Genomic DNA, 10,790 nt, shown 5'->3' on the forward strand with positions numbered 1-10,790 from the left:
GGGGATTCTAGGCAGGGGCTCTACCACTGAGCCACACCCCAGCCCCTCACTGGTGGATTCTAGGCAGGGGCTCTACCACTGAGTCTTGCTTCCATCCACACACTGAGACCTTCTATGCAATTGCTCTACAGAGAAGTCAGATCCCCAGAACTAATGTCTGCTTTTTGCAAGACTCTTATTCATTTTGTAGGCTAAAAAAGCTACATTAACATACTGAAGAGATGGCTCAGTGGTTAAGAGCTCGTGTTTCTTTGCCTAGGATCCAGGTTCTATTCCCAGCATCCTTATGGTGTTTCTCAGTCATCCATAACCCCAGTTCCAAGGAACCGGATGCCCTCTTCTGGCCTCTGTGGGCACCAGGCTCACATGAGGCCTACATACACATGTGCAGGCAAAGCGCCCTCACATAAAACAAAGCCTATAAATCTCACTTTAAAATGTAAAGATAAGAGAAATGTTTTTGGAATATGGAATGCTGACTAGGAAGGGACCTGAGGACCAAGTCATGAATGCCCGCCCTGGTGACATTCTGGTGGGGAGGGACCAACAATGGCGTTAGATGGATTGAGACCAAGTAGAGGAGGCTGGAGAGATAACCAGCATTAGGAGCACTTGCTGCTGTTGCAGAGGACCCAGGTTCAGTTGCTAGCAGCCTCTTGGCAACTAATAACTATGTGTCTCTCCACTCCTAAGGAATCTGATGCTCTCTTCTGGACTCCACAGATCCTGTCCACACACGGTGCGCAGACACATAGGTAAAGTATCCAAACATACAATCAAAACAAGTAAACTTTATTATATAATATACATATATATGAATGAATAAGGGGAGGGAGTCTGGTAAATGACTTAGCAATTGTTTGCTTCATATACACGAGGACCTGATTTAGATTTCCCAGCTTCCACATTAAAAACTGGACACGGTGGCCTGTGATTGTAATCCTAGGACTGGGGAGGTGGAGACAGGAGGATCCCTGGAGCTCACTGGACAGCTAATCATCAGGCCCCAGGTTCACTGAGATACTGTCTTAAAAACTAAGGTGGAGGGCCAGGGAGGTGATGGTTTAGGGGACGAAGGTGCCTGCCACCAAGTTTGGTGACCTGAGTTTGATCCCTGAAACCCGCATCCCCCGGTAGTAGAGGAGCAGCTGCTGCAAGTCGTCCTCTGACCTCCACATAAACGCCCTGTGGCGATCAGACATAGAGATGCACGCACAGTTAATTAATGTAATAAAAATTAAGTGGAGAAGCAACTGAACAGGACATCGCAGAGTCAACCTGTAGCCGCCACACTTACACCAGCACGCGCGCGCTCGTACGCTCGCACGCACCCCTAAGGAGGAGAGATTCAGAAGGTGCACCAGGAAGCTGCAGTTGTCTGTAAGCAGTCAGGGTTGCCAGGTTGTCAGGTACAAGCTGGGCAGGAGCGGGGAGAAGGCAGCCATGGGGTTTGACTGGGGAGAGCGTGATCAAAACACGGGGTAGAAAGATAAAGATGCAGGCAGGAGGCAGCTCGTTTGAGATGGTGGCAAGTCACGTGAACCTGATTCTTCTGACTCTGAACCGTCTCCCCGATTGGGCCTTCTCAGAGTCTCTTCCTGAACCTGCCACCCAGGCTCAGCTCTACTCCCCAACTGTGGTCCAGCTGGGAGACATGCACACGGACACACGTCCACACACGTCCGCATGGGAGCTCTGTCCCGACCACCGCACCCCTCCCAACAGGCTGCTCTTTCCAGGGCCCCTGACTCCTGCGTCACTGCTCTGACCTATCCTCCAGAAGAGAGAGAGAGCCAGGGCCCGTTGGGGGCAGGGGTTTAACATGGCCTGACACGGCCTGAGTCTCAGAAGGAGGAGTCTTTTGGGCTGTAGGACCTGTTCCTTCTCTCTCGGTGACTTTGCCGGGAATCCTAGGAGAGGGGCCCAGGCCACCAGCTTCTATATGCTGGAATCAGCAGAATGGTGTGGCCTGTCCCCCAGGGTTTTGGAGAGAGAGTTACCATTGTATCTGTGGGGAAACTGAGAGAACAGGTCAGTCTATGATGCCTCCGATTCTAACGCCACTCGATACCCCTGGGTGTTGAGGGGCTTTGGGGACCCAGCCTCCGCTCAGATGCACTGGTATACTGCCAGACACAGTCAGGAGGCTACTAGTTAAGTGTGCAGGCACACGCTTACAATCCTAGCACTGGAGAAGAGGCAGGAGGACCACCGCGAGTTCAAGGCAGTCTGGGTTACAAAGCACGTTCCAGTCAGGGCTCCATAGCAAGATCTGCCGCCAAGCAAAAAACAAAGAAGCTGGGGTATAGCAGTGTGCTCCTGATGGCCTCGCAGATCAGGAGTTCAAGGCCATCTTCTGTTACAAAGTAAATTGGAGGCTAGCCTGGGCTTCATGAGACCCTGTCTCAAAAAGAGGAAAAGGTAAAAGAAGGCAAAACAAAATTCTATATAGCACCCCCTCCCAAGGTCCATCATCCTGCCTTTCAGTGTGCCCCCAGTTTGCTTATATTCTACTGGCATAGTTCGTCAGTGTCCACGCATACCACAGAGAATCCCACAGCCCCTTCTACTCCCTTCCTACCCCTGCTACTTATTCCATTAAGTCTCCATTGTATAATCTCGTTCATGGTGCGACCCTGAGCAAGGATCTTTTTTCTCTTTCTTTCTTTCTTTCTTTCTTTCTTTCTTTCTTTCTTTCTTTCTTTCAATTATTTATTTATTTATTTATTGGTTGTTGTTGTTGTTCTTTGAGTCAGGTCTCATATATCCCAGGCTGGCCCCAAACTCCTTCTGTAGCCAAGGTTGACCTTGAAGTCATGTTCCTCCTGCCTTCACCTCCTGAGTACTAACTAGCACTATAATGATGCGCCATTGCACCCGGTTTATGCGATGCCAAAGATCAGACCCAGGGCTCGGTGCGTGCTAAGCAAGCTCTCCATCAGCTGAGTTGCATCCCCTGATGTGAGCAGGAACCTGCAGTGGTTTCCCTTTGCCTCAGAAGGGAGACCACACCCCCCCCCGAAGCTAGTCACACTCTCCTTCCTAGTCACTTTACCTACTTAGTCTGTGCATGTGTGTCCACGGGCATGCTCACGTGTGCCACAGCATAGGCGTGGAGGTTCTGACAACTTACGAGAGTTGGATTTCTCCTTCCACCTTGTAGGACCCGGGGATTGAACTCGGGTCATTAGGCTTGGCAGCAACCACCCTTACCAGCTGAGCCATCTCGCCAGCCCCACACCGTGACCATTCCTCATAGGAACTTGGTTAGCCAATTTGCGGGACCTTGCTGCTTCTGCCTGCCTTGCCCTCCCCACTGTGTCCCTCTTCAGACGCCACACCCAACCTGTCTCCTCCTCACAGCCTTTCCCCACACCCAGGCAGGACATTGTCATCACTTATGTACATGTGTTAGTTTTTGCCGTATCAGGGTCACTGTGCGCATCCAAGTTTGGTCCTGCACAACTCCAGGAGTTATCTAGTCATGAAACGTCGGTGCTGGTTGTGGAGTCCTCTGTTTCCCTGTGCGTGGCCTGGAACATTGACAAGAGAGCCAAGGATGAACAATGGGAGGTCTCATGGCGTCTCTGCTGCCAGGCTCCCAGCATGGTTCCTGCCCACACTCACCTCTTAGCTGTTGTTCTTTGTTTGTTTGTTTGTTTGTTTATAGACAGGGTTTCTCTGTAGCTTTGGAGTCTGTCCTGGAACTCACTCTATAGACCAGGCTGGCCTCGAACTCACAGAGTTGACCTGCCTCTGCCTCCCTAGTGCTGGGATTAAAGGCGTGCGCCACCACTGCCCAGCTTGTGGGTTGTTTTCTATGGTCTTTCCATGCCAGGCTCCTTGGACTGAGATGGTGGGAGATCTAGAGAGGAGACCACCCCTAGCTGCCCTTGTTCCTTGGGATCTTGGTCTTGAGGAGTCGCTATTGCTATCAGAACTGAGCTCTAAAGAAACAGCAGGAATGAGCCCCATTGTGGGACAGGAAACCTCTACCTTCTGGATCCCCCCAAAAGCAAATTTACAACCCTTCTCTGAGCTGTTGCAAACCCGAAGCAGCACGGAGCCCCCAGCTGCCTGGAGTCTGACTAAGGAAGGGGGCGGGGGACTCACAGCTTCCAAGCTGTGGCTTCTGGGCTTGGGAGTCCAGCCAAAGGCCTAGGAGACCTTCTGTGCTGGAAAGTGAGTTGGCTGGGCGGGGAGGGGGCTGGGAGGGTGTTGTGGACGGAGACTCTTGGCCTTGGGGGAACTGAGAGGAAGTAAGAATGCTGGAAAAGGGATTTCTGTCAGTTAACGGTCCCGGGTCGAGGCTACATCTATAATTTCACCTACTCGGGAGACCGAAGCAAGAGAATCATGAGTTCTAGGCCAGCCTGGACTATACTTTATCTCAAAAAAAAAAAAATGGGAGGCCGGGCGGTGGTGGCGCACGTCTTTAATCCCAGCACTCGGGAGGCAGAGGCAGGCGGATCTCTGTGAGTTCGAGACCAGCCTGGTCTACAGAGCTAGTGCCAGGACAGGCTCCAAAGCCACAGAGAAACCCTGTCTCGAAAAACCAAAAAAAAAAGGGCTGGGGAGATGCCTCACTTGGTAAAGTGCTTGCTGCACAGGTATGAGGTTCTGAGTTTGAGCCCCAGCGTTTGAAAAGCTAGGTGCAGTAGCATGGCCTTGCGGTTCCTAGAAACAGGCAGATTGCTGGAGCTCACTGGCCAGCTAGCCTAACCCAGGTCCCAGGTCCCAGTGACATACTCTATTCAAACACACAGGAGACAATTCCTGAGGAATGACACCTGAGGTTGACCTCTGTCCTCCGTGTATATGTGCACAGAAAAAAGTGGGGGGGGGGTGGGAAGGGGGAGTTCAGGCATACTAGCCTAGGCTACATGAGTCCCTGTCTTTGGGGTAGGAGAAGAAAGAAATTAAGTCTTCCTATTAGATGTCACACGATCAAGTTGATAAGTCTTTCGGCAGACGTGGTGCCTGATACACTTACCTACAACAAGCAGATGTTCAGTAAATGTCACAGGTGATAAACAGGTGTCAGTGGCTGGCCAGATGGGCCAGTGAGGAGATGTGCTTGTCACCAAGCCTGACAACCTGAGTTTGATCCCCCAACCCCTAGGACCGACATGATGGAGGGGGAGAACGGACTTCCCCAAACAGATACATTTTAGAAATAAAGTCGTTTAAAAATACATGTTTATCTCTGCCAGATAGTTTTTTTTTTTCTTTTCAAAATTTTGAGACAGGGTCTCTAAATTGCTCAAGCTGTCCTGTAATTTATTACATAGCCCAGGCTAGCCTTGAACTTGTAAGAGTCCTCCTGCCTCAGCCTCCTGGTATCTGGGATTGCCAGCATGAGCCATGATGCCCGGCTTGGGGATCTGTCTCTGCAGGAAGAAACCGTTCTGTGCTCGCTGTGAGCTCTGTAACTGTTCAGTAAAAGGAGGAGGAAGGGTGCTGTGCTGGGACACACTTCCTACTCCCGGCCTACGCTGACAGGAGCTGCTCAGTAGAAAACAGAAGTGGAGCTGGCTACTCTGAAGGCCAAGGACACCAGTCCCCAGGCTTTCCAGCCTCATACTCCACCTCATAGCTCTACCTGCTATGGTCTCCCCCCTCCACCCCTGCCTCCAGCCAAGTTTTCTAACAGCAAGCCTCCCAGGGGCTGGTCTTCCTTCGGTAGCATCCCTGAAGGCTACGTCTGCGGACAATGACCCAGGGAAGCCCCAACTGCGAGCGCTGGGGAAACGTGGAGAAGAAACAACAAACAGAGGCTGTGTGCGAGGGAGCTGCCAAGACAAACCAAACGAACGCAGGAAGGATGCGAAAGGGCTGCCTGCCACCAGCCCGGCTGGGCTCTGGCCAGGGGAGCAGAGTCAAGAACACATACGTGCAGGGAGACACATCGGCAGCCCAGCTTCCTACGGGCTCCGTCTGCTCCCAGGAGGTTCCAAGACGAGGAAACCTTGACGATGGGGCTGATGGAGGACTACTCAAGCCTACAATCTTAGCATTAGGAAGCGAAGGCAAGGGGATCGAGGCCAGTCAGCCTGGACAGTATACAGAGAAACCGTGTCTCGAAGGAACAAGAAAACAGACGGCAAGACGGCCCAACAGTTAGGTTCCAAACCTAAGCTTGGTTGGCATCATTCACATCAGGTGGCGCACGACCACCTATGACTCCAGTTTCCTGGGGGTTGTAACACCTCTGGCCTCTGAGGGCACCTGAGTATATCTACATACCTACCTGAATATACACAGAGACATATGTATAATTAAAAATAAAATATCAACCAGTGTGGTGGTGCACACCTTTAATCCCAGCACTCAGGAGGCAGAACATCTCTGAGTTCAAGGCCAGCCTGGTCTACAGAGCCAGTTCCAGAACAACTTGAGTTACAAAGAGAAGCCCTGTCTCAAACCTTTGCCCAGTCAGTGAAGTGCTTACTGCCCAAGTGTGGTTAACTGAGTTCTACAGTGTGTGTGTGTGTCTGTGTGTGTGTGTGTGTGTGTGTGTGTGTGGTGTGTGTGTGTTATCCCAGTGCCAGCTAATGCCAACATAGGCAAGTGAGTTCCAGGTAAAAGTGAAGCAAAGTGGCCAGGAGTGTTGTTACAGGCCAGCACTTGGGAGGAAGAGGCGCAGCTCTGTGGGTTCAAGGTCAGCCTAATCTATAAAGAGAATTCAAGCCAGGCAGAGCTAGTGAGACCTTGTCTCAGACAGAAACAAAGGAGGAATAAGAGAGAGAGAAAGGTGGGTTAACGGGGCCCTGTAAATAACTCCCTCTGGCCTTCACGCGCACCCTCACATAAATGAGTAGGTACAGGCACAGGCACTACCAGGAACAACAAAGAACAACAAAACCTCAGGTTGATGGAGGGGGTGCCACCGTATGTCACCAGCCTTGTCTCCCTAGTCTCTACAGCCACTCTGTGTCCCTCCTAACCCACAATGCACCCTGCCGGTTCATAAGTCCCTCCCCTGACACCTCTGCCCATGTGACCCTCTTTCCCTTTTTCTGCCCGCCAAACTCCTATTCACCCTGCAGTACCTGAGTCAAAGGTTAAGGCGTTTTGGACCCCACAAAGAACTTAATCTTTCCTCTCCCGCAATTACATATCACAGCAGCCATCACCACTTAACCTTCCCAGCTACAGGGTGAGCTGTGTCATATGCAGAAGCCATGGGAAAGGATCTTGGCCAACTAGGACCTAATTCAGAGTCACACCAAGTTACCCCCATGATAATTGGAATAAAATTCAGTTCCTGATTCACAGGGACTGTTAAACTCTTGTGATCTCAACAACAGTAGACAATACAATACATATCCTGGACTGCATGGTGAGTTTCGGGCCGGCCTGAGTTACATATCTCTACCTGTGTATAGTAGTCCTTGGCATCTCAGGGGAATGAATATGGGGACCACCCCCTGAGAATACCAAATACGGGCTACTCAAGTCCCTGTTATAAAACTGTACAAGTAGTGGCATGGACCTGAAGTCCCAGAACTCTAGATGCCAAGGCAAGAGGATGTTGATGTGAAGTCAGCCTGGACCACACAGCAAATCTCAATTAAAAACAAACAAACAACAAACAAACAAATGCGGGTGTGGATATAAACCCGTAACCCTAGCACTTGGGAGGCAGAGGTGTGAGAATGGCCCACAACTATGGGGTTGGCCTGAGCTACATAGTGAGTTCCAGGACACCCAGGACTACATAACAGGAACTTAATTCAAGCAAACAAGCAGGCAGAAAAGATGGCACAGTAATACATCACTCTTTATATGAGCATGGGGACCAGAGTTTAGAGCCTGGGAACTCACGTAAATGCCAGGCAGGTGTAGTTGTGCTCTTGCAATCCCAGCCCTCTGGAGGCAGACACAGGGCTGTCTAGGGCAAGCCGGCTCTCCGTACCAGCTGCAATTAGCAAGCTCTGGGCTCATCGAGAGGCAAAGCCCTAAGAAGTGTGGAGAGCAAGTAAGGGGATGCCCAGTGTCAGCCTCAGGGCTCCACACGGACACATACGTTCACACAATTGCATACCCATTGCACACACACACATGTGCCAGTCCCTGCACTGTAAATACACACACACACACACACACACACACACACACACACACATATATATATACAAATGAGCCCACACGGAGAGCTCCTGGAACCTGTGGCCACTCTCTCATCTCTAGATTTTTTAAAATACAGAGTTTTATATAAACAGTAGATATGATGCATTGTTTAGGGGATGATGCTAAGAAAACAACACTTGGATATGTTTGTAGACAGTCTTTCTATGTAGTCATGGCTAGCCTGGAACACTATGTAGACCAGGCTGGGCTCCAGCTCACGGAGATCTGCCCGCTTCTGCCTCCTGAGTACAGGGATTAAGACTCTAGATCACCTTAACTGGAATATTTATTTACTTTTGGAGGTTCATTTTATTTTTAATTACATGATGTCTGTGTGCAGGTGAGTGCAAGCTTCGATGGAGGTTTGCAGAGGGCATCAGAGCCCCTGGAGCTGGAATTACAATTGTGAGCCACTCAACCTGGGCCCTGGGAACCTTTCTTGTGTCGTCCCCAAGAACATTACTCACCGTTAGCCTCCTGGCCGTCCCTTCAGCCCCTCTCCAGTTTATGTAGTGAGTCAGGAATTACGGGCAGGAATTCCATGCTCCACGCTCCACTTCTTTGTTTGGTTTTGGTTTTTCAAGACATGTAGTGGGAGGCCCCCTTGTTCGTTCCTAGCCGCCCACACTTGAAATAACCACACAGAAACTGTATTAATTAAATCACTGCTTGGCCTATTAGCTTATACATATCTCTAGCTCACTCTTATCTCTTAAATTAACCCATTTCTATTATTTTATATTTTACCATGAGGCTCATAGCCTACTGGGAAGGTTCCGGCTAGCAGCTTGTGTCTTTCTTCTCTGGCGGCTCCATGATGTCTCTTTGACTCTGCCTATATCTCTTCTACCTGGCAAAAATATACAGAAGGATTTTCCACACCATTTCCCCTTTCCTGCTTAAATAAAAAGTAATGTTTTAACTTTAACATAGTAAAATTATACATACCAAAACTTATCAAGCAAGAATTAGTTACAACATTTATATCTACTTTATCTTTTATCATAATTAACAAAAACTATAATTATAACTATCTAATCTTCAACTCCATCAAAGACTCCAAAAGGATATAATATTACCTAAGTAAACAGAAAGTGCATTGTAAGCAACTTCTAAAACTCTAGAATTGACAGAGACATCTCACTGCCTGGACAGTCACCCAAAGTTCTTCTGTACCGTTGGGGCATCCAATCTTCAGCCCACAGGCCCATAGTATCCGGCAGACTTTTCCATGAAGCAGGAACCGTGAAGGGTCATCTCACCTTTAGGCAAGTTCAGCAGTCATTTCTGTGTGGGTCCTGCATGTCCAGTTCATACAGAATAACATCAAGAAGTCCAGACAAGAGCAGTTTCTTGCCCAAATGGCTAACAAACTCCATAAGAAACCTCTTTGATGCCCATCTTCCTCTTGAAGTAATTGGTGCTGCCAGGAGCAGATGTGTCTCATTGTCATGAAAAGGCCTAAGTTATTAAATATTTTAAATGGCATATTCTAAAGGTCTCTAGAAGATGCCACAAAGACAGAGTTTCTTTTTTTTTTAAAGACTTACTTATTTATTTTGTATACAGTATTCTGTACTGCATCTATGCCTTTAGGCCAGAAGAGGGCGCCAGATCTCATTACAGTTGGTTGTGAGCAGCCATGGGGTTTCTGGGAATTGAACTCAGGTCCTCTGTAAGAGCAGCCAGTGCTCTTAACCGCTGAGCCATCTCTCCAGCCCAGAGACAGGGATTCTCTGTATAGCCCTGACTGTCCTAGAACTCAGTCTGTATACCAGGTTTGCCTCGAACTCAGAGATCTGCCTGCCTCTGCCTCCTGAGTGCTGGGATTAAAGCCTTGTGCCACCACCACCTTGCCGTGCTCCACTTTTTGTTAGCATACACATAAATGGGTTTCACGGTGACATATATATGCTTACGTGTGTGTGTGTGTGTGTGTGTGTGTGTGTGTGTGTGTAGTCTCATGCATCCCAGCCTGGACTTAAACTCACTGTGGAACCCAGAATGATCTTTAGCTCCTGATCTCCTGCCTCCATGTTTCAAGTGTTGCAATTACAGGTTTGTGATTCCATATTCAATTTATGAGATGCTGGGGATAGACCCAGGGCTCTGTGTGTGGTAACCCAGAACTCCAGAACACAGTAAAGAACTGCTACGTCCCCAGTCCTTTACTGTGGTGTCTTCGTACATATAGATCGGTATGCTTTCTTCTCACTTGCCCTCCCCCATTGCCCTCCCTGCTGCTCCCTCTCTCCCTGCTGACCCCCTTCCTTCTCACCAAATAACTTCACTTCATATACACATATATGCGTATACATGTATGTATGCATATGTGTACGTGTGTGTATACATATATGTGTATGTGGGTATATATTCACATTGCACACATATATAACGTGTATGTTTAGTCTGTTAGCATCGTGACAGGGAACATGAAAGCATGTGCAGACATGGTGCTGGCTACATGGCTTGATATACAGGCAACAGGAAGGGAACTATGGCTGTCTCTCCGGCCCTGAATCACATTTTCTTTATCTGTTCATTTGTGGCTTAACATCTAGGCTGGTGCCGGGCGGTGGTGGCGCACACCTTTAATCCCAGCACTTGGGAGGCAGAGGCAGGCGGATCTCTGTGAGTTCGAGGCCAGCCTGGTCTAC

This window comes from Microtus ochrogaster, unplaced genomic scaffold (genome assembly GCF_000317375.1).
Source record: "Microtus ochrogaster isolate Prairie Vole_2 unplaced genomic scaffold, MicOch1.0 UNK109, whole genome shotgun sequence".
Classification (NCBI taxonomy): domain Eukaryota; kingdom Metazoa; phylum Chordata; class Mammalia; order Rodentia; family Cricetidae; genus Microtus; species Microtus ochrogaster.